The following is a 25,737-nucleotide window of genomic DNA, read 5'->3' as shown; positions in this document are numbered from 1 at the left end:
CAGCATTAGTTGAGGGTAACAGTATCTCAAGGAGGTTGTGAGAAACATCTACCTTTGCTTCATGCACAACAGTGGCAGGGCAGTAACTGGGAAAAACCTCTACTGTGCCCTGGGAGCAAAATTCACTGAGGTCCTTGTTCTAAAGTTAGAGGAAAGTAAGCTTAAATTAAATCAGGACTATAAACACAAATTTAACAATACTATCTTTCAACTTTCTGTAACACCCAAGTGCAATCAGCTCTAACTTCATTGTTTCACTTTTACAACATGGGTTTAAATCCAATGCATTTGGCAGCTACTTGAGTTTAAAGTTAATGTTCAGTTAATGTCTGAAGACTCAAAGGGAGTATGGAAAATACAGAAAGTGTCAAAAAACTGTTTACTGGTGGCAACAGTAAGGGTATCAAGTCATTTTCTTCCTGTTACATGTATATGTAGTAGACAAGATACATCTAAAGTTGGACTTGAGTCCCTGCTCTGCCAATAACTGGATAAGCAATTGGGCATCTCAGTGAGCTTTTCTGAGCCTGTTTCCTCATCTAAAAAACCATTCATGACTAGTTTATCGTGAAGGTTAAAAACAAACTTAATACATGCAAAGCAGAGAACCTGGCACAAATTCCAAAAAGGAATACCAGACTGAAGAGCCCTAGATCACCTAGACAGCTATCTCCAGAAAGTTCACATCTCCAACTTAATGTGTCACATGCATTTTTCTTTCATTACTAATTCCTGGCCCCAACCTGTCACTCCGACACAAACAGCAAGTTAGCTGTTCTTATCTAAAAATCCCAGCCCTGATTATCAACTGTCTCATTACCTCAGTTTTATACATGTTGGACCACAATCCTACCATCCAGAAGCAATTCTGTAACTTCTTTTGCGGTAGTAGTGATACTGACGTCCATTACTAAAACATGTTTCTTTAGGAATACCGATTGAAAGTTCAGTAGCCAATGATTTATGTGGGCAGATCCCAGCAATCCTGTTAATAACCTAAAGATGGTTTAATCCATTTACACCTTACTTTGCTTTCATTTTATATTTTTTAAAATTTTAAAATCACATTTTACCCACAGTAGCAAAAGTCACAGAAGACAAGTAACCATTTTTTCTCTCAGAAATACGAATTATCACATTTTACCCACAGGTATTGAAAGTCATAAGGCAAATAACCATTTTCTCTCTCGGAAATATACATTACTATCAAACTCTGAGTGCCAAGCAAATAAGTAGTGATGGCTTTAAGAAAATATTTTACATGCTTCCATTTTTCCTTCCCTACATAACTTCATATATTCTATAGAATCTTCTACTTTCCTACAGAATTTGGCCTATTAGGACAAGTGATTAAGACCAAAAGATCAAAAAACAAGAATATTACATAGTCAAATAATTAACAGTAGCTCAAGAGAAGACAAACATTTGTCAGAAAAGCTGTCTGAAAAAATTAAAGAAGTCCTCTATGAAGAACACTTATTCCCACATACAACAGAAAATAAGAAGATGATATTTCGAATTTTGTTTCAATCTTTCCTAGAAATACCCTAGAATGTATCTGTGACTTTTAGCCCTATGTAGGGAAAGGGTAAATATATAAGAACCTGGAAGAAAGCTTTGAAGTGAGCATCCTCTTGAACGGTAGTATTCTGATCACTTGGGAGGAGAGGGAACAGGCTCTGAAGTCTCACCCTTTCACAAATCACCTTGTTAGGATGACCAGGTAGAGGTGCTGAATTGGCCCCGGGAGATATCTGGGAAAAAGAGGGAGAAGAAAAGGATAGTTCATGGCTAGCCGCACCAATGTGGAGAGTCATGCCTATGAAGGATAGTCTGAATTTTCTAGGTATTTGATGATTCTGTTAGAGACTGGAAAGAAATTAAAAATTAATTTTAAACATCATAACAGGCAAAGTCTGCCTCTGGCAACGGATCTTACAAAAACTTCTTGAGGCAAAAAAGCATAGCTCAAGAATGTCAAGTCCTTCCTGTTTCCCAAATACCTACTGGTATCTTTTCTGTTGGTGTTAATTCTGAAATCCGCAAGATTTCATGCTAAGGAAACCCAAAGTAAAATCATATATCTTAAGTATAGAAAGAAAAATATTTGCTTGGACATATTTTTTCTCATTCTATTTTTTAATCATCCAAGTGATCATGCAAAGGAAGGTAAGAGACTTGATAATATTTGGCAAAATTTTTTATAGTGATTGTATGTACGACTGTATAGTATATGATGTCTGGTGATCATACTTTTGACTATGGAGATCTTAGCTCTATTCAACACAAATCTAGTGACCTTCCAAAGGAATAAAGGCAAGATCATAAACCCTAAAGTAAATGACTGCATGTTTAAAATGCCTGACTTGATTGTAGGTTAATCCTCCCAAATCCATATGTAAATATACTTAATCTACAGCATTTAAAAAATCGTGAACATCACCATTTCACTGTGTTGTGTTAGTGAATTCTCCTTGGGGTTTAAGGTTTGTAGACCTGCTTGTCCCTATGGCTAAAAATCATGTGCTTTAACATGATCTTGTTTTTAAAGTTTCACTCATTCACTCATTCAGTCATACATTTAAGTATCTACTGGCTGACAAGCAGTAAACCAAAAGAGCAGGCATGTTTTCTTTCTTTTTTTTTTTTGAGTCAGAGTCTTGCTCTGTTGCTGGGGCTAGAGTGCCCTGGCGTCAGCCTAGCTCACAGCAACCTCAATCTCCTGAGCTTAAGCAATCCTCCTGCCTCAGCCTCCCAAATAGCTGGGACTACAGGCATGTGCCACCATACCCGGCTAATTTTTTTCTATATATAGTTTTAGCTGTCCAGATAATTTCTTTCTATTTTTAGTAGAGATGGGATCTCGCTCTTGCTCAGGCTGGTCTCGAACTCTTGACCTTGAGCGATCCTCCTGCCTCAGCCTCCCAGAGTGCTAGGATTACAGGTGTGAGCCACCACGCCCAGCCCAGGCATGGTTTTTTACCTTTACAAAGTATATGCTTAAAACAGCAACTCAAAGTACTGTAAAAAATAATAATAATAAAAACGTATATGCTATAAAAAAGAAATAAAAGTAAATCACTGCAAAATACAAGTATTATGATAATGGTAAGCACCAGATGACACGGAGAGGTAATTGGCAAGAGGTAGCAGTGCAGTCAGGAAACTGCAAAATATTCAGTATGGCTAAACAGTAAGGAAGTAGCCAGAAAGGAAGGCAGAGACAGATCATGAATTTTATTAACATCCCTGCTGTAATAATCTTCCTTAACTTCCTTATAATATTTTGTTTCTGATTTGCTATGAACCTGGTAAAGAGAGAACCAAGTCCACTGGTAAAAGTATTTCCAAAGACCCTCCTCAGAGTAAAAGCAAAACATTAGAGGGCAGGAACCCTAGAATCTGTTAGTTTTCTACAAAATGTTTTGGACATAAGCTAAAGCTTATCTCTGTACTACAAACATGAATGTGCTAATATCCTTTACCACTAAGAAGTATGCACTGCTGAATCAAGGAATATTTACTGATTGCCTCCTACAAGCCAAGAGTTCTGTTAGGAAAGAAGATAAAACATAAATCCCACCATCAGAAACTTATTCTAATTAAAACTAGATGCAGGCCCTGCACAGTGGCTCACACTTGTAATCCTAGCACTCTGGGAGGCTGAGAAGGGAGGACTGCTTGAGCTCAGGAGTTCAAGACCAGTCTGAGCAAGAGCGAGACCCTGTCTCTTCTAAAAATAGAAAAAAATTAGCTGGGCAACTAAAAATAGAAAAAAAAATTAGTTGAGCGTGATGGTGTGCCCCTGTAGTCCCAGCTACTTAGGAGGCAGGAGGATCGCTTAAGCCCAGGAGTTTGAGGTTGCTGTGAGCTAGGCTAAAATGCCAGGGCACTCTAGCCTGGGGCAACAAAGCAAGACTGTCTCAAAAAAAAAAAAAAAAAAAAAGCTTTCCATAAAACTAGATGCAAGCAGCCAACTACAGTATAATTTAAATGCCATAAAATAGGCAAAAATTAGAACGGAGGGAGAAGCCCTGAGTTTGTCTGAAGGTAAGAGTAAGAAAAGATTTCATAAAAAGAGGTATATTTCACATTCCTGACTCCTTACTCAATCTAAGGAGTGCTTTTACCACTTTAAAGCAATCTTCTCTCAAAATGGTCTGTTCCTTTATGTAGGTTTAATAATCTTTTTGCAGTCCTCTTATGCCTTTAATTTGCACAGTAAATAACCTTTGTAGAGTGTTTAATAAGGCCATCCGCCTTCAACTATCATGCCCAAAGCAGTCTTACAAATTGCTAGTACAAGTAGCTGGCTGGGAAAACAGAAATCAAGGTCAGGTTTTCTCTCCTTCATTCTTTGTTCCTTTGAAATCTTAAGATTTTGTTCATATGTAAATAAAAAACTGGCAATGCTGGTCCCTGTGGCCGTAAGTGAATTTTCAAGCACATCCTCTCTTACTCAAAATAGTTTCCTTTAGTCAGAAGCTTCATTTGTCTATAAAAGAGAGACAATGTAATGGAGAAAAGCTATATTCAAATCCTGTAGTTAAAGTAAGTCTGGGACGAGACGGGCACAGTGCCTCATGTCTGTAATCCTATCACTTTGGGAGGTTGAGGTGGGAGGATTTCTTGAAGCCAGGAGTTCAACAACAGCCAGGGCAATAGTGAGACCCTGTCTCTACAAAAAATAAAAACATTAGCTGGCATGGTGGTGCACACCTTATTCCCAGCATAAGGAGGCTGAGGTGGGAGGATTACTTGAGCCCAGAAGTTGTTTGTGGTTGTAGTGAGCTGTGAAGACGCCCACTACATTCTAGCCCTGGTGACAGCGATACTCTATCTCAAACAAACAAACAAACAAACAAACAAACAAACAAACAAACAAAAAGTCTGGGATAAAACAATAGGTGGGCTTAATCAAAACCAGGTGCCTCCAACTGGGTAAGAGAAAATCACACATATTTTATTTGTGTGTGTATGTATGTATGTGGTAAACAGACACCTATCTTAGGTGACCCCCAAGATTACCACCTCTGGGCATATATCTCCTGTATGACCTCTCCCATTGTGTGGACAAGACTGTGAACATAATGGATTTCATTCCAATGATTAGGTTAAATCACATGATAAGGGGGCAGAAATCTTCAGATGTAATTAAGATCACAAATCAGGTGAACTGAAGTTAATCGAGAGGGAGATTATCCTGGGTGGGCTGAAACTTAATCAGAGAAAGCTCTTAAAAAAGGAATTGAGCCCTTCCTGAAAAGAGTTTCCCACCAATCCTTCAGACTGAGCTGCTGCATTGTGAGAAGGCATACGGACGGTGCCCTTAGGAGCTGAGAGCCATCGCCAGTTAACAGCTAGCAAGAAAATAGGAGACCTCAGTTCTACAATCACAAGAACCACATTCTACCAACAACCAGTGAGCTTGAAAGATGAAATCACACGTCCAGCGAGGTAAGACCCTGAGCAGAGAGCCCAGCAGCTAACCCTAACAGGACTCCTGATCCGTGGAGATGGTGAGCTAACAGATTTGTGTATTAAGCAAATAAAAATGTGGAAATTTGTTACACAAAATAGAAAACTAATGCAATGTATATGCATATAACTAGAATAAAAATTATTGTGCCACACTCAAGGAAAGTTTATTTTCCAGTATTTTGGCTGTATTAATTTGATTATAAGAGATAAGAATTAAGGCATTTTTATTTAAGCAGTATGGCAGTTTTTAAAGACTGTATCTGGCAGTAACAGCTAACATCATGCCAGAAACTGAACTGGGCTCTCTGATCTTTAGCCTGCACATCAGGTTTAACTGACTTGCTTAAAGTCACACATCTCAGAAATACCAAAACCATTAATTTGAACCCAAGTCTATCAGACTCTAAGATTCATACTTAACCCACTAAACCACCTTGTACTATAAAAGTAACATTCTTCTTTAAATCTAGTTTGATCAGTAACTATCAATTTATTCTACAAGGCCTATTTTAAGTATTTAAAAATAATAAACTTGTTTCCTTGTAAACTGTTTGACACAACTTTTCACCAGTTCTCCCTCAAGCTGAAATTACTTAGGTTGTACTATACTTGAAAATTGATACAATTTTATTTTTCTCTAGCCTAGCAATTGTTGAGCATTAAGAAGATCTGGTAATTTCAGCCTTCTTTAAAGCTGCAGCCTGTGAAAAGTCCTGCCAAGGAAACATACCTGTGACCAGATCTGCAACTCCTAGAACGTCTCATTTTTAATATTTATTTATACATAACTGTATGATTAATTCACCCAGCATAACTGATAAAAGCACTGTTTCACAAAACTAAAGTTTACAGAAAACAGTTTAACCTTTTAAATATCAGTCTACTATTTTAGGAAATCTTTTGTTTAAATGTGGTCTTTCTCTGTTTTGGTAACAACCTTTTTCTTGGAGAGCGTAGTAATTTTTGTTGTTGTTAAGATAGAGTGTCATTCGGTGTTTCTGGGTAGAGTGCAGTGATTGTAGCTCACCGCAAGCTCCAAGTCCTTGGCCGTGAGCAACCCTTCTGCCTCAGCCTCCTGGGTAGCTGGGACAACAGGCACCCGCCACAACGCCTGGCTGGGTTTTGTTTATTATTTTTTTCTTTTTGTATTTTTATAGGGTAGAGAGACGGGGTGTCACTGTGCTCAGGCTGGTGTCAAACCCCTCAGCTGCAGCTATCCTCCTGCCTCGATCTCCCAGAAAGCTAGGATTACAGGCGTGAGCCACTGCACCTGGCCAACTGTAGTAATTATTAATAGTTGTTGCACTAAAAATAACACAGGATTTAGGACCATACACACATTGTCCCAGAACTTGTTTCTTTTAAAATTGCTTCTGATGATACCTTCTTTCTTCATTCGTTTACATTTTTCTCATAAACGTGAGCTACAGAACACGTAGGTAGGTACATGACCTTTAGGCCAGCATTAAATAAGGTGCTCAAAGGCCCAAACAGACTCCTAAAAATTGTCCTATTATTCTCCAGAAAAAAAAAAATTGTTCAATGTTTACAGCAGCATACCAAGTGGCCAAAAGCACTCAAACAGCCTAACATAAAAGGGGAAAACAAACATTAGATGGGGAGTCAGGTACTCAGTATCACCTTTAATAAGCCCTTACTCCTCTAGGTCCAAAAACGGGCATCTACAAAATGAAGTCAAACACAAATGATCTGAAAATCCAAATATCCTCACTGCTTCTATGATGGTAAATGTTAATCTCTTGGAGAATAATTAGGTGGATATTATTAACAGTGTAAAAAACATACCTAATCTTTGAATTAGTAATCTTTACTCTGATAAATTCTCAGGTTATACTCCAAAATATGGAAAAAACCATATGCACAAGTATGTTCACCACAGCACGATAACAGCAACAATTTAAAAGGGAACTAGAGGAGTAACCTAAATGTTTAACAAGTATTTGCTAAGTAAAATTATGATACACTTGCTTGGTGAACTATCATGCAGCCATTAAAAAGGAGCAACCAAAAAACACTGCTATCAAGGGGGGAAACAAAATTATTTAAATGCCACGATCAAAATTGAGGTTAAATATACATGGGACCTCTGGTTGGTCCGAGTGCAGCGGTGTCTACAACTAATTGATCACAACCAGTCACAGAGTCCTTTGTTCCTTCTGCACTCCCACTGCTCCACTTGACCAGCCTTCAAAATATATGTATATATACGTGGGAACTCATAAATTCAAGATAAAAGTTGTCTTAGACCACGAGGAAGAAGGACTAGGAATTCCCTCTAAAGATTAAAGGGTTAACCAAATCAATGAGGTGACCTGAGCATACCCTCAGGAAAACACACATCTAACATCTAGAAGGGTGCATGGCACATACAGGCACTCAACTCTTTACTGAATAATAATAGAAATAAAAGAATAATCTTCCAAACTAATCAACTGATATAACAGCCTGCCTTTCTGGTTTGTGTAACCAGTTTCCTTATGAATCTAGTTAACAATGAGATAGGCTAAAAGCTAAAGCTTTGATCAGGGAAGAAAAGACTTGATTGGCTCCCCTGCAAATCACACTCAATGGAGTCAGTGGTTGCCAGATAAGTCCATGCCACCCTACTGAGGCAGGAAAAATCATTAACATATTGATGTGTCCTGTGTTTCTTGCTAGGATTTTTTTTCCTATCCTGAGAATGAACCCACATCTAAATGCTCCCTTGCCTTTGAGGAGAGTTGTGTCACTGGGACAAATCTGTTTCCTTGGGTTTTGTTTTCTGGGAACAGAGTTCTTTGAAAGGATTTTGCTACTGTGGAGTAGAGAAGAGGACCTTACAAGTATGAATGTGACTGTGTCCCTTGGGGCCATGCCAAAGGTAGGCCTGGATGGGCACAAGTATCTTTTTGGGATGACAGAAATGTTCTAAAATTGGATTGGAGTGATGGCTGCACAACTCTGTAAATTTAACAAAAATAATCAAATTGCATCAAGTAAATTTTATGGTATGTAAATTATAACTCAATAAAGCTCCTTAAAAAAAAGCTGTAATCAACTTTGTATATACTGATGATTATAAAAATAACAATCAAGAACCAGATCCTGGAAAGCTGAGGTCCAAACATGGGATAGTGGTGACCCTCGGAGATGCATTATCCTTTGAGATGTAAGACAAAATTTCTAAGTCATTCCTCTCTAAGCTTCAACAATTCACACATACAAATAACACATGAAAAAGACTAAAAGGAGGTAACAGAAAAGGTAAAAATCATTTTATTACCTTTATATAACTGTCACAATTTACTTCTCTAATTAAAAAATAATTCTGAAAAACCAGTACACAGTATTAGGAGAAAGTCATTTAAAGACCGGTACTACCTATGGAGCGGAGTACCCATTAGGCTCATTACTGCCCAACACTGGGACAATCATTTTTAAAAGCAAACTATTATTCTCATTCTTGAGTTAAGGCCAACAACAAACTGGACCCATGTCTTTCTGGGAGCAAAAGAAGCAAGGTCCATGAATATACCCTAAGGCTCCCCTACCTCCTTTTCTCAGTCCATAGTACCATAAAGTAATGGCAAGGGAGGGGGAAAATGGACACATTCAAGTATCTCCTCTATCCATTATATGTACCAAGAAGGTGGCAATAAAGTTTAGGAAAAATAAGAGTTACACATATTTTCTAAAATTTTCTTTCCTTCCCTTCCACAATCCAGATTTGCCGGCACAATGATCTTTTCTCCCCTCAAAGAAGTGTCTAAAGTCATTTTATTCAGGCTGGTACCCTCTAAGAATTAATATGGATTTGGAAAATACGTGGACCATGCCTAGTTCAAACCAATACAAAAATTATGTATATATGCACACACATATACATATAATTACTCATATAAAATCATGGGTTTCACAATACTTGAAAAGATGAGCCATAACTGAGCTCTTTATCATTTTCTTATTAAATAACAATCATAATTCAAATACTTATTGCATGTCTCCCATGTGCTGGATGCTGTGAATATAATGGGAAAAACAAACAGTCCTTGCCCTCAAAGAGATTCAGTCTGGTGAGGGACAATTAACAGGAATTAAATGAGGATAATAGGGCCCCATAACCTAGACCTAGATACAGATGAGAAAGTAAGGTGTTCACATCATTGTTTACTCCAAATTTCTCTCTCCCTAATTGCTCTATCTCCTCTAGATAAACAATGTCATATTAGTTATTTAACATTTGCTGATGAATGAACTAAACATGAACTACACCGTCTAAATGGCATGTTTACAATCTGTTCGCTCTCTCCAGAGAAAAGCAAGCAAGCCATGAGTTAACCAGAGTAGAAGAGAAGTGAAAACTGTTGTCTGATATATGTGCTTAATAGAAAACAATCAGAAAACTAGAAAGTAGACCCACACACTATGCAACAACCAAGACTAATCAACAACTACTTTTCCAGCAAGGTGAATTACAAGGTGATGATGGCCTGAACTAAACTAGGATCAACACAAACATAGAGAAATAGATGCAATAAACTAGAAGACACTGGTAATCCTGACAAATAATCTTTCCATACTGAGCCAGTACTTAATCATTTCAGAAACTTAATTTCCCAACCCTACTTCCCACTCACAGCTTCAGAAGAAGTAAAAAATGAGGACAAATAGAAACAACCTGAGGATGTATTATGAGTTAACTAAAAGCCTCACCCAATGTTGTTGACAGACAGACAACAGATCTACAATATGATGCTAACACATTCAGCTATGTCTTACTATGCCATCCTGTTTACTCTTCATCAAAAATCAGGTTGCTTTACTACAGAAAACTTTCAATACTTATCCAGATTAATACTTGCCAACTTAGCTATAAAAACAGGATGGGAATAAAAATCATAGCCAGTATAGAGACACAAACTGCCTTCTAGAATCAGAGAAGATAGCAGAGGTGGAAGGACCACAGAAATCATTTAAGTGCAACTCTTTCTATTTTACCAATGAGGGTCTGAGGTCCACATGGCCAGCTGCTGGCAGAACTTATTCAACTACACAGCCTCTAAGGCCTTCAATTCTCTTAGAAATAAGTCTTAGAAATAAGCAAATTATAGAAATCAACTTAAAATTGAACCCCCTATAACGAACAAATGTAAGATTAGGTTTTCAAAAGGTGAAATATATTAAACCAGTATACTTATAAACCAGCAGGAATGGAGAAGGGGGTACATGAAGTGACATAATTCCCAGATAAAATTCGTTAGAAATTTCACCTTTTTATTTCATGGGTGTCCCAGCTTCCCTCCCGCACATGATCTGACACCTATACATATTCAGTTTGTGTACTGTTACTTCTACAGAAGTTCTATTTCTTCCCTTAGACGATGTTCCCCAAAGTTAGAACAATTTTACTCCGATTCCAACTGTACCTATAAAAACTGTGTTAATGTGGTTTTTTAAGTCTACATACAAGGAAGGGTTGCTTGCTGTTGAAAGGAGTTTATGGTAAATGTGGTCACTACAATAGTACTTGCAATCAAACAGGATTCGGCAGGCTGGCAATCCTAATGTAAAAAAACGATTGTGTATTAGCGTTGAATACATTTAAATTTTCATACGTTGAGTCCACCTCTTAGGAAATGGCAATTCATATGAGGCTAGTGATAATTATATACAAGTGTTCGTTTCTATTTATGGTAGTAGAATTAGCATACTCAACTTTTACTGGATACGAGCATACATCACTCTTGCAACACAAAGAAAAGTGCTGTCCCTTACAAGCTGTACACACGGAAACAAAAACTTTATTCTCTTGGTCCTCAACAACCTGAAAAATTCCCATTTCAAAAACCAACCTCTCTCATTCTTCAACCCTGAAAGGAAGATTTCCATCCCCTGAGAACAAAACGCAGCCTGTCCAGAAACCGTGGAAGTAGAAGGACGCAAGAGAGGACCCTTCCGACCCGGTTCTGCGTTCTCTTGAGTGACATCATTTCACCTGCGTCCCGGCAAAAAGGGAGGGAGAGAGCGAGGCCATCTGCCAGGCTGCGGCCGGCTGGCGGCTCCCGCTGACTGCGGCCGCACCTCCTTGCCACCGCGGGAACAAAGAGCGCCCGGCAGCCGGGCCAAACCTTCGCCCGGTTGCCAGGCGCGGCTCCGCGGGTTCCCAACGGCCCGCGGCCCTTCCCGCCCTCGCGCTGGAGCCAACGGCTGCAGCAGCCAGTACCTGAGAGGGGAGGCTCCGCCCTGCGGGGCTGCTCCCGCGGCTCCTCGCTGGGCCGCCGCCTCCTATTGTGACTGTTCGCCCAGCCAGCGGCCAGCTCGCCAGATCCGCTGTCCCCGGGCCTCGTCACCCCTGGAACCCGGGCTCCGACTGCGGCGCTGTCAAGGCGCTTCCTTCCTCCCGGCACCATCACACGGGCCTCGCCAGGAAACGACGGCTGTACGCCCAGAGCTGACAATGTCGACTAACGCGTCGGAGGCTCCATCCTCTCCGCCCCCGCGCCCCAACCGCCCGGGCCTCAGTACCGTCCCGCACCGCCGCACGAGGGGCCCCGCCCCGCCGCACCCCGCCTCGGCGCTCCCGGACCGGGGCTTGCTGCGCGCCGGCGCACTGTCCTCCGCTGCGCGCGCAGGCTCGCCCCTCGCCGCTAGGCCGCCAGATGCGCGAGCACACGGCCCTCCCACTCCTTAGCTCTGGGTCCCCCGCCCCGCCCCCTCGCCAGCACTAACCTAACGAGCCCTGAACGTGAGACCGCCAGACCGCTCCTGCACTTTCCCCCTCGGCACGGCTCCGCGCACCAAGCCCCCTTTGTTTCCACCTCGCGGGGGAGGGGGGTAGGGCTGCGCGCGTCCTGGCGCGCGACTCGGACTAGTTCCGGCAACATAGCCCTCGCGCAGCACGACTGCGCAGCCCCGCCCCGGCCCGCCCCCCACGCCCACCGAGGCCGCCGCTCCGTCTGCGGGCAGCGGGGCCCTGTTTCCTACTTCGTGCAAATCTTCTCTCCCTTAATTATTGCTATTACTCTGTGCCTCCTACGTCCAAAACTCGGCACATAGTAACTAACTTCACTTAATTTTCACAGTATAATATGTATTCGTGTGGCCCGAGACGTACGAATTTTTCCTGCTGTAGCCGGAAGTGTCTCACAATCGAGCAAGCAGGTTCTAACCCAACTCGTCCGACTCTAAGGCTTCATTAAGCCTGACAGTCAGTTCAGACCTTGCTGGGGATGAGAAATGAGATAAGGCCGAAGACTGAAGCCGGCTTGGCTTCTGTCCTGATCATCACGTTCAACATCCAAGAGAGGAAAAAAGACGATTCATAAAAGCACAATAAATACGAGGAAAAGATAGTTAAGTGGAGTTAAGGACAGAGGGCAGTCAAGGGGACCTCATGGAAGAGGCGGGCTTTTTAAAGCTGATAGAAATTAGGTGAATCCTACAAGGATATTGATCATATTTTAGAGTGGTGGAAGAAAATTATTAAGCACCAGTCAGCAGAAAACCCCAGTTCTAGTTCTCTTGGCATTACTTAAACCAGTCTCCTTCCCTCTCTGGGCCTCAGCTGCATCCAGTAGAAAATGGGGGAATCAGACCAAAATGTTTCAAGACCCTCTGGACCTTGTACATTCTATTTATAAGAAACAGTATATAGTAATTATTTGTGTACATTTGTTTCCCATATCAGACTGAGCGCAGGGATTCTTGTGACTCTAACCCCAAGGCCCAAGACCAGTGCCTGAAACACAACAGCAGGTGCTTAGCAACTGCTGTATCAAAGTTCCATCAATAACATCACAACTTTTATAATTCCAGGACAAAGGGAAGCTGGAATGAGCTAACAGGCCCCTATGAACACATCTACCCCAGCCTCACACTCCCCTTAGGTAGCCCAGTTATCTAGCTGACTCTCCCTGAAAGCAGCCAATTTGAATATGATTATATCAAAATTTTAAAGTTTCTTGGTATAAAGTGCCAACCATACCATGAGGTGCATCCAATGTAATCATTTCTAACCTCTGAATCCATCACAGCTCCCATTCTCCTGCTGTGGACTCACTTTGTATTACAGATCTTCCACAGGAATCTAAGCTAAAAAAGCTTCCTTACATAATGCAGAGACCACCCTGAAACACTTTTCTTGCATGCTTGGCTATGGGCTATGTAATGAGAGAAGAAAATTGGGGAAGAGGAGGGAAATTACCATTTGGGAGCTGTTGACTTAAGAAAGTGGCAGATTCCTCAAGTGCTGAATCTCAGCAGCAAAAATCTATGAGAATTCTACAGGGTTCCTCATCCATAAATTTAAGCAAATCCTCTTGGGGCTTCAGCCAACCTTTGAGAGACAAACTCCTTGAGAACCTCGCAAATGGTTACAATCTTAGCTAACTGGGAGCTTAACCTAGGAAGTCTGTCTAAATGTAAACAATGTTGCCACAACCCCAGGTTGGACAGTTTGAAATTTGTACTACAATTTTTTCTCTAATTGGGTTTCTTAACCAGAAAATCTGGAGCCATGCTAGGAAACACCCAATGACTAGGTAGGCAATTAGGATGGGCCACTTGTGACAAACTAATGTGGCAGGGGTTAAAATTATATGTTAATACCAGAGTAGTTGCTCAACCACTGTCCTGCTAAAATTTTATTTGATGTCTGTCCACAAAGGTGGAAAATCTTGTTGGAGAGCCATCTAATAAAACTTTCTGCAATGATGGAACCATCATGCTGCACCATCCAAAAGGCAGCCACTAGCTACTAGCTACATGTGGCTACTGAGCACTTGAAATGTGGCTAGGGCAACTAATGAATTGTCCAGGGCCAGTTTTAAAAGCCACATATGGCTAGGGGGCAGCACAGCATTTGTAGGAAAAGCAGTTGCTTGTGGCAAGAGCTATTTGAAATTCTGGCTCCAAGGCTGCCCTTTAAAAAGGGTAAGTGAAAATTGTGAATGACTACTAAAAACTGTTCTTCTGGAGGTACCCAAGCCATTTGAGTCCCCTCACTTCTAATAAAAATATATCAAAACATCACTGACCAAACAGGAAAATACTCAAGTTCCTTCAAATAGCTCTGCTAATTAGTTATTCATGAGATTGTCTACCCTGATGTTCTAACATTCTCATACGTAGGAATAACAGCAGCCACGACAGTCTAGGCATGCGCATCATTATACAGAAACTGCACAGAATTTTATAACAGATCACCACAAATTCAGCCTATTCTTCAATTCTAAATCTCATCCACTTTTCACCTTCTAAAGGATGTGTCACTAGCAATTCTCCCTCTCCCTCTTATACCATCATGTTTTTCTCTTGCTAAGGGATCATTCCTAACAGAACACACCAATACACCATTCATTTCTCCCACCTTTAAGTCTTTAACTACAGTCGAGTTTATGTTTGTTTTTGCTGTTGTTATCCTGTTTAAGAAATCTTTCCCTACAGTTGGGTCATAAAGATATTTTCCTATATTATTTTCTCTTTCACATTTAGATCTACACATCACCTGGAACTGATTTTTGGTTCTGGTGAGGTGGGAATCAAGTCTCTCTACCACCCTACACGGATAGCTATTTGACACAGCACCATATATTGAAAAAACTGCATTTCCAACTGTTCCTTTGTTAAAAGCCAGTGCCCACATATGCATGGGTTGGTTTGTTTGGTTCTAGGTTCAGTAGTCTGTTCCACTGTTCTCTTTATTCTTGTGCTGATACCACACTATTGTATTTATGATAGCTTTTATAAGACCTTCTTTTATGTGTTAGAGCAGGTTGTCCTCAAAAGTGTCTGTATTATCCCTGCCTTTTCAATTTCCATAGGAATTTTAGAATCAGAGACAGGAAAGGAAAGGGAAAAGAGAAAGGAAAGGGAAGGAGGAAGGGAAGGAGGAAGGGAAGGGAAGGAGGAAGGAGGAAGGGAAGGGAAGGGAAGGGGGAAGGAAAGGAAAAGGAAAGGAAGGGAAGGGAAGGGAAGGGAGGGGAGGGGAGGGGAGGGGAGGGGGAAGGAAAGTTAAAGGAAAAGGAAAAGGAAAAGGAAAAGGAAAGAACAAGCCAACCTGCTGGGATTTTGATTGTCGCTGCATTGAATCTAGAGATGAATTAAGGGATATTAGTATCTTCACAATATTGAATCTTCCAATTTATAAGCATATTTACCTGGACCTTTAATTTTTTTTCAATACTGCTTCACAGTTTTCTGTAGAGGTCTTACACATTTTTCATTCTTAGGTTTATTCTAGGATTTTTATATAATTTGATTATGAAATCTAATAGTCTATTTCAATTTTTTTGAGTTTTCTATACACACAATCCTGTTTAAAACCTGTCTATTTGGCAGAAAATAATGGCTATTCAATTTCTTTCCAACACATTTTTTTTTTGTTGTTGTTGTCTTACTGCACTGGCTAGGATCTATCTAGTACAGTGCTAAACAGACATGGGTTGAGAGCAGACATCTTTGCCTTATCCCAAAATCTCAATGGAAAAACTTTCAACATTTAAAAGTATGATGTTTGCAGTAGGTTTCTTTTTCTCTTTTTTTGGTAGATCCCTTTAGTAAATTAAGGGAGTTCTCGTCTATTTCTAATTTGTTAAAAGTTTATCATAAGTGGATGTTTAATTTTATCAAAATTTTCTGGATCTGAGATAATCACAATTTTTCTGTTAATGTGTGCATTAGATTGACTGGTTTTTGGATGTTAGGCCACTTTTACATTCCTAATAAACCCATTTTGGTCTTATTATTGACCTTTTATATAATGGTGGATTTGGTTTAAGATTTTTTACATCTCTGTTCTTGAGATTAGCTGTAATTTTCCATTTTTGTAATGTCTTTGGTTATAAAGATTTATGCTAGCCTCAGAAAATGAATCAGGAGTGTCTTTTTTCTATTCTCTAGAAGAATTTTTGTAAGATTCACTGGTTAGCCAACTGAACTCAGAATTAAATTTCTTTAGATTTCCTATCTTTTCTTTATTTCTAACTAAGAAAAACTATAACCTTAGGACATATGTGAGAAAGATTTCATTCTGAAATTCACAATCTACTTCTGGAAACCATCTTCAAATCTTGTGAATTTGAAAGGTAGTGCTGCTGGAAATATATTTTCAAGCACACTACATAAACAATAATTATAAACAAATTTTACTTAAGTACTAATTAATAGTTTATCAAATATGAAATGTATTTTTGTGATCAATTTTGCATTTCTAAACACCAAGGAATATCTGAACGATTATCAGAAGGACCTTTTTACAAAAAAAGTTGACTCTGAGGCCATAGGCTATCTTTCTTATACCTTCACACACTTCTATTAACACCTTACAGCATTTATTAAATGTCTATTTCCCTTTATTAAACTGTAAGCTTTTTGAGGGCAGGTCCCATTTCTGCTTTGTTTGTATATCACTGACACTCACACTGGGGGAATGATGGATGATAGACAATGCACAAAAATGGAAAAAGGGCCATCTTCTGTTATAAGAGGTTGAAAGGCATGACTGAAGAGCTGTAGATAAAGAATCACTTGTCCATCAGAGGCAGCCATGTTTTTTTTTCTAAAACAAAGAATCACTTTTTCAGATGCTAAAGAACCATTCACATGGAGGGAAAATGCCAAAGTAGATGTTGGGTACAGAATGGCCTTCCTGTTGGAAGTCCCTGACTTCCACTTTTTGTAAAATTTGCTTATTTTTTTATTATTTTATTTTCTTATTATTTCACATTCAAAAGGCCTGAGTGATGACCTCCACTAATGAGAAAGCAGTTCCCCACTGGTTAACACTGTCAGAAATAGGGCTGTTCTGCCATCACATCCACCGCCAAGTATCTTGACTGTAACCTCATTCCAACAACCCCAACCTCTATTGCTAAATTAGTGGCCTCTCCTATGTGTTCTAAAATAACATTAATCACTCTGCCTTGCAACTTTTTATTTACTTGACTCTTTTGCCCAATAGATAGTAAACTCCTTGAAGCCAAGGACTAAGCCTCACTGTATCTGGCGAAGGTTTAAGCACATACCATGTGCTTAATAAAGAGCTCAATTAATGATATACAAATATTTCGCAGCAGTGCTAATTCCTTTTTTCTCAATAGGTAAATTCCCAAGGAGAAATGGGGCACAAAAACAGAGGAAAATGAGCAGCAAAAAAAGAGCAAAAAGGATCCAAAAAGTAAATTTCAAATTTTTCCATCAAGCTAACTGTTTACTCTGGTCCCTAAAAGTTTCCTTCCTTGCATTAAACCCAGCTGAAAAGACTGAATAAGATGAAGATGCACTGAGGGGAAAGGTGTATTGGCTGAACAGTATTCAGGCTATGCAGCATCTACAAGCATGCCAAGACATGATCTACCACAAAACAATCAGCATAAGCAGTTTCACCCAGAAGTGTTAATAACACCTGTCAAAGTAGACAAGGTTAATCAGCAGCAGCTACCAACTATAACCGCTAGAAACCAGAAGAGGGCAGCAAAGGCTCACCCAAATCCGAGCCTCCCATAATATATAACCAGTTATCTGGCTTTGGGGTGGGAAAGTGGTCAGGTTGCAAGACACAAGTGAAAGATGACAGAAACTGAACCATGGCAGCTGGGATGACAGAGGGAAAGTTCTTATGGTGGTGAAAGGCTAAAGCAGATCCAGCGTGAAAAGCCATCAATCAGGAAGGTGTTCAAGAGGGAAGAATGAATAAATGTTAAGTGCCTAGGACAAGCTGAGTCAGAAAACAGAAAAATAGAGACCCATACCAAATCAGAAGTGGAGGGCCAAGGGTACAAATATAGCAGGCACTGCACACCACAGCATATTCAATCTTTAGAGCAGGGCAAATGGGCAGGAGCTGACCCTGAGGTGATAAGGCCTTCCCTGTGTGGCCTGCCTTAAAGTATGCCCTTTGAAGCTGAGCTCTTGCTCATTCTGTTCTGGAGAACAGAAAGCACCTTGGGAACAATTGTTGCTATGATTGTCATTGTAATAGTACTCCAGCAGATTAATCTCAGGGGAATCATATTTTAATAGTATAGTTTTTACCAAATCCAATGGACAGCCAGAGGCACAGAAAAAAGTTAACCACACACAGATCTAGGTTATTCTTTTCAACAAAGCCTATTATTTCATTGTTAGGGATGAACTATCTCTTATTTTTAAAATCCTGTATTACATTTAGGTCATTTTCAGTGTTTTACCATTACAAAGATATTGTGAATATTCTTGTACATACACATAGTTTGGCATGTATTTGAAAATATATCCATAAAGTAAATTTCTAGCAGTGGAATCGCTGGTTCAAAAGCTATGTGTTTCTTTTTCAAAATTTTGAGGTATATTGCTAAATTGCCTCCTAAAAGGCACCAATTTTTACTCCAACTAACACTAAGTGAAAGTAGTTCAGAGTCGACTCTGGAGTGGGAAACAACTGTGCTTAAGGAACTCCTTGAGGAAAGATAGGCTGACCCTATGGACCACAGTAGGCCAAACACTAGGGAGAGAGAAAACCTGAAGCCAAACTTGGGCCAGTATACTTTGAAAGCAGCCATATTTCATAACCAGCTTTAAGTTCTCTTTGTTATAATGCCCTTCTGTCAAATCCCTCAACCTTTACTGTAGTCTCATTAAATGCCATAGCCTAAGAACTGGGCTCAAACTTAAGCCAAAGTGACACCAGAGAGAATAGCAACCACTTAGGAAAGCTGGTGACCAACAGGCCCTGGGTCCAAAGACTAGCTGGAAGGGCAAGCAAACATCAGAAAAGATAGACACCTGGAAGTCCCAGAAACTTCTGGGGAGGAAAACTAGCAACAAGTGCAGTTAAAAGGAACAAGGGCTCAAATCATTAAGAATTGAGCATTAAAGGAAAATATAATCCAAAAAGCTGGTGAAACAGGGACTTACTTACATGGGTTATACTTACATTAAGTGCTTGAAGAAAATAAATGATAGGATAAGGCATTGATTAAGAAACAGAAGCACAGACAACTAGCTTTGGGGAGAAGCAGCTGAAAAGGGACATGGGAATGAAAAAGAGTCTTAAGAAGTTTGAGATGCAAGAAACATTAGAATGTTCTCTTAAAGGACCAGACCACAGGAACGTCGTTACTTCCACTATGTTTCATGAGGAAGTTTCCTCTAGGGAATTCTGGTGGATCTCATTTACCTGATAGTCAATAACCTGCTCAAAATAACACACCCTGCTATAGAATTCTAACATTTGGCATTCATGAAATGTGACCAGCTCACTGATTTGCCAGTGTCCTCACAGTAGTTTCCACTGATGATACACTTTTAGGGCCCTGCCTAACCTGAGTGCTTTTGTGATATATGGCACATCTCCACAAACCCTGCATCTTTTTGCCGGCCCATGCCACATTCGACAGGCCTTCCCAGACTTTATCTAAGGAAAAGAAGAAAATATATTACCTGAGCAGAATTCTAATTTGTATCACAAAAATCATACCTTTGAATAAAAACCCTTAAAGCAGTACAATTCTTTGTAAATATAAAAGTTAAGCTCCCACAGAAAGCTTATTTATCTTCCCTCTGCCTGCTTGTTCCTGTTACAACAGTGTCTCATAAATAAAAACAAAATAAACTTAGCAGGCCATGACATTTTAAAGGCCAAAAAAATAATGTCAAATAACAATAATCTCAAAATATCTAACATTACATGATATTTCTAATCACCTCAGATACTTCACAATAAAGCAAGATGAGAATCTATTTAAAAAACAATTGGATCACATAATACCATATACCAAATAAATTCCAGGTAGGTAAGAAAGGATAATATAAAATTAACGAAACTGAGAAAATACAAGTAAATATCTGAATGGAAACAGATTTCCTAAACACAAAAGCAATGAAACATATTACAAAGGAATATACACCAAGAGATTTGTTCCCCAAATAATTTTAAATTTCTGCACAGGAAAAAAATTCATTAAAAATTAAAAGGCAAGCTGAGGAAGTCTTTGCAAATATGACAGATAATTAATGTTCTTACACAAAGTGACAGGAAAATAAGAATACCCTCAAAGAAGAGAAAAATATGCACAAAAAGGCACAATTTAAAAAAAAAAATACAAATGACTAATGAACATATGAAAACCTATAAATCCTTAGCAGTTATCCAAGAAATACACATTAAGACAATTGGACACCATTTACATCAATCTTATTCACAAAGTAAATGACATAAGGATATATTCAACGATGTCAGAAAGAAGTAGGACATTCTTATAAGGCATACAGGTGGAAAGAAAACCTGATACATATGAATGTGTAAAAAATATATAAAAAGAGACAAAGACTGAAAAAATGTCCATATCCTTGGATTCAGTAATTCTACTGTAATAATACAGGCTCAAGAAATAGTCTACAACTTATTACACAGTTATAGTAATCAAAACAGTGTGATGCTAGCATCAAGACAAATATAGATCAATGGAATTTGAATAGAGAGCTCAGAAACAAACCCTTGAACACACAGTCAAATGATTTTCAACAAGGGTGCCAAGATCCTTCAATGCGGAAAGGACAGTCTTTTCAACAGCTGGGAGTACTGAATATCCACATGCAGAAGTGTGCAGTTGGATCCTCCCCTTACATCACATACAAAAATTAACTAAAAATGGGTCAAAGACCTAAATGTAAGAACTAAGATTATAGAACTTTAATAAGGGAACAACTTCATTACATTGGATTTGGCAATGATTTCTGGGATATGACATCAAAAGCATATGCAACAGAAGAAAAAATAGATAACTTGGATTAACTAAACACTTCTGTGCATCAAAGGACACATTCAGCAGAGTGAAAAAACAATCTACAGAATGGGTGCAAATATATGCAAAGTGTATATCTAATAAGGGGTTAATATCCAGAATACATGATGAACTCCTAAAACTGAACAGCAAAAACCCCAACCTGATTAAAAAATGAATAGACATGTCTGCAAGTAAGGTATACAGATGGCCAATAAGCACATGAAAAGATGTTCAACATCATAATCATCAGAGAAGTGCAAATCAAAACCACAATGAGATCCTCACCATCTCATATCCATTAGGATGTCTACTATCAAAAAACAAACAAACAAACAAAAAAAAAACCTGGAAAATAAATGTTGGCAAGGACCTCGAGAAATTGGAATCTTTGTGCACTGTTGGTGGTACTGTAAATGGTGTAGCTGCTATAGAAAACAGTATGGCAGTTCCTCAAAAAATTAAAAATAGAATTATATGATCCAGCAATTCCACTTCTGAGTATATACCCAAAAGAACTGAAAGCAGGGTCTTGAAGAGATATTTGTATACCCATGTTCATAGCAGCATTATTTGCAATACTCAAAAGGTAGAAACAACCCAAGTGTCCATCTACAGATGGATGGGTAAATCAAATGTGGCATATTAAACAATGCAATTTGTTTAATAGAACAATGGAATCCAGCCTTAAAAAGGAAGGAAACTCTGACATACGCTACAATATGTATGACCCCCCCAGAGGACATCATGCTAAGTGAAATAAACCAGTTACAAAAAGACAAATAGTGTTGACTCTACTTGTACTCGGTACCTATAGTCGTCAAATTCATAGAGAAAGAAAGTAGAATGGTAGCTGCCAGCAGCTAGGGATGCAGTGAGGAATAAGGAGTCCTTTAATGAGCATAGTTTTACAAGATGAAAAGAGCTCTGGAGATTGCATAACAATGTGAATGTATTATACACTACTGATGTGTAAGATGATAAACTTTGTTACATGTATTTTCAATTTTTAAAAATAATCTCATCACAGCAGCAAAAGTGATCTTTGAAAAACATAAATCATGTGGTGCCAATTCCTTTGCTTAAAATCCTCCAATTGCTTCCTGTAACAGGCAGAATAAAATCTAAATTTCTTTCCCTGGTTTACAAAGATCAACATGATCTGGCCCATGCCTAGTTCTCCAACTTCATCTCATACCACTCCTACCCTCATCCACCTTGCTTGTGCATATCAGCCTTCTTTCTGTCTCCCCAATATTTCCAGCCTCAGGGTATTTGCACTAGCTATATCCTCTCCCTGGAATGTTCTCCCCATGGCCCTGATTTTTACAGAACATGTTCCTTCTTACCATTTATATCTTAGCCTAAGTGTCACCTTCTTAAAGACAATCCTCAACTCCCAATCTAGAGCAGCTAACTGCCTAATTACTTGCACAGCATTTACGAGTCTCTGATTATTGGTTTACATATTCAGTTTATTTCCTGTCCCTTCCACAAAAAATAAGCACCCAAAGAATAAGGACCTTCCCTACTGTATCCTGGTGACTCATTAAATACCTGGGGCATACAGTAAATATTTGATGAATGAATAAATGCATTAACAGTTTTTTTTTAACATGACCTAAAGCTCTACAATTAAAGACTGGTTAAATAAATTGCTGTGTAACCTTATGATGGAACATTATACAGCTACTTTAACTGAAGTTTCATATATATTTAGTGTGCAAACTGTATTTTCCAAGGTGATCATAACAAGTTCTCATACCCTACATTCTATTCTTATAACATTATGTTGACATTCCTCTGCAGTGGTCCAATTGATATTCCTTCTCCTGTATTTCTGCAGGCCTATGACTGTGTTAGAAGCAACGTTTTGTGACTTCTGAAGCTAGGTCACAAAAGGCTGTACAGCATTTGCCTGGTCCTCTTGAGACACTCACTCTTATAGTCAAGCTGCCATGCTGTGAGGAAGCCCAAGGCTACATATAGGTGCTTAGGCTGAGAGCCTCTGTTGAAGTCCCAGCTGATAGCCAACACCAACCATCAGATGTGAGTGAGGAAGCTAAGATGCCTCTAGTCTCAGCTACCTTTTGACAGCAACTGCAAGACAGACTGCAATCAAGAGGCACCTAGCTGAACACAGGAAACCCAGGAACCATGAAAGATACAGAAAGCATTGTTGCTTTGTACCACTGAGTTTCAGGGCAATTCATTAGATAGCATTAGAAAATTAGAAAAATTAAGTTTGATTTCAACCATGCAGAGAACACAGAGAAAACTGAGGAAAAATGCTATGTTAAGAATAGTTATAGGCCAGGCACAGTGGCTCACGCCTGTAATCCCAGCACTTTGAGAGGAGGAGGCAGGAGGATCGCTTGAGGCCAGGAGTTTGAGGTTGCAGTAAGCTATGATAATGCCACTGCACTCTAGTGGGGCAACAGAGTGAGACCCTGTCTCAACAAAGAAAGAAAGAAGGGAAAGGGAAAGGGAAAAAGGGAAAGGGGAAAAGTAAAAGGGAAAAGGAAAGGATAGATATCTATTTAAGGAGGTTAGATTACTTATAATGTAGTCTACTTCTATGTGTTTTCCCAATTCCCATACTGGACATAGGTAAGTATATAACTGGGGCACAGGGAGATTTTCATTTTTTTAAGTACACGGGGCAAAACAATAAAAGAGGTTTTAACTGACTTTTCATATACTTATGCAGTGAAATCCATATTCAAAGACCACATATAAAAATTAAGTTACTTCAAAGAAGATTTAGAAATGGCAAATAAGCATATAAAAATATGCTCAGCATCATTAGCCAATAGATTAAAACTATTAATATAATGAGACACCCCTTCACATTCACTAGTATGGCTACAATCTAAAACACATAATTATAATAACCAAAAAATGTAAACAATCCAAATGTCCATCAACTGGTAAATGGAGAAACAAAATGTGTTTTATCCATACAATGGAATATTATTCACTCATAAAAAGGAATAAAGTACTGATTCATGACATGACATGAACCTTGAAATGATCATGCTAAGTGAGAGAAGCCAGACACAAAACACTACATATTGTATGATTCCCTTTATATGAAATGTGCAGAATAGGCAAATCCAAAGACAGAAAAGGTCAGTGGTTGCCAGGAGCTGGGGGCAAGAGATAGTGAGAAGTGACTGCTATTAGGTAGGGGTTTTTAGGGGGATGATAAAAATATTCTAAAATTAGCTGGTGGGGACAGTTTTATAATTCTTTGAATATACTAAAAATCACTGATACATTGAAGAGGTGAATTTTATGATATATGAATTATATCTCAATAAAGCTGTTACTAAAAAATTTAAAGCATGTTTTCTGATGTTACAGAAACTAAGTCAGCTTGCTAATTATGTTATTCAAATTCTCTTTATCCTCATTTCTTCCTCTACTGTGATGAACACACCCTCAGGTCCAAGTCATGCCCTTGTGTAATCAATCCCCTCCCACTAAATGCAGGTGAAACCTGTGCCTTGCTTCTAACCAAAAGAATTATGGCAAAGGTGATAGGATATCATTCCTGTGATTATGTTTCATCATATAAGACTCTACTCAGACGACTGGAGAGATTCTCTGACTGCTCTAGAAGAAACAAACAGCTATGTTGTGAACTGCCTATGGAGAAGATCACATGGCAGGTAACTGTGGGCAGCCCCTAGGACCTGTGGTTGGCTGGAGGCCAGTAAGAAGCTGGGGTCCTCAGTCACACAGCCAAGAGGAAATGAATTCTGCCAACAACTTGAATGAGATTGGAGAAAGCGGATTCTTCCTTAGTTGAGACTCCAGATGAGAACATGGCCCAGCCAACACCTTGATTGTAGCCTTGTGAGACCCTGAGCAGAGGACTCAGTTCAGCCATGCCTGGACTCCTGACCCATGGAAACTGTGAGATAATAAATGTGTGTTGTAAGCAGCTACATTTGTGGTAATTTGTTATATAGCAATAGAAAACCAATACACCTCCTGTCAACACACTAACCTCTTAAATGGTATTCCTACTTCCACAGCATCTGTGTACCTCTAGAGTTATGATTTTGTCAATTTCTTGTAGTACTTCTAGTAATTTTTGGTTTAAATACTTGGGGTATGACGGTTGGTGACTGTTCTATTCACTGTACCTTATGCCTTTTGACTCCTTTGTCCAGATGGATAACCTCTGCTTTGAATTCTGTTAAAAAAAAAAAAAGTCACTCCTGGCAGGGAACAGTCCCTCATATCTGTGATCTCAGCACTTTGGGAGGCCAAGGCAAGAGGATCGCTTGAGGTCAGAAGTTCGACACCAGCCTGTACAACATAGTGAGGCCCCCCTCTCTACAAGAAATTTAAAAATTAACAGGGCATGGTGATGCATGCCTGCAGTCCTAGCTACTCAGGAGGCTGAGGCAAGAGGATGGCATGAGCCCAGGAGTTTGAGCCTACAGTGAGCTATGATCAGGCCACTGTACTCTAGCCTAAGCAA

The 25,737-nt window shown here is 39.3% G+C and overlaps 1 protein-coding gene across 9 annotated transcripts in view; it reads right to left on the bottom strand.

Moving 5' to 3' along the window:
* The window catches only part of RNF38 (ring finger protein 38), a 119,949-nt gene that overhangs the window by 41,823 nt on the left and 52,389 nt on the right, over positions 1-25,737 (bottom strand). For 2 of the 9 annotated variants that reach the window (XM_045562800.1, XM_045562804.1), the window contains exon 3: positions 1,605-1,754. The exons of 1 other annotated variant lie outside the window; for it this stretch is intronic. The gene's annotated coding sequence lies outside the window, so the exon portion shown is untranslated. Of the gene's footprint in view, positions 1-1,604; positions 1,755-11,704; positions 11,824-12,210; positions 12,333-25,737 lie in introns of those variants that run through there. 6 more of the 9 variants (XM_045562798.1, XM_045562801.1, XM_045562802.1 and 3 more) reach the window with 6 other exon arrangements.

This window comes from Lemur catta, chromosome 10 (assembly GCF_020740605.2).
Source record: "Lemur catta isolate mLemCat1 chromosome 10, mLemCat1.pri, whole genome shotgun sequence".
Lineage (NCBI taxonomy): Eukaryota > Metazoa > Chordata > Mammalia > Primates > Lemuridae > Lemur > Lemur catta.
The sequence above is the reverse complement of the archived record's forward strand: the minus strand, read 5'-3'. Positions and strand labels throughout refer to the sequence as shown.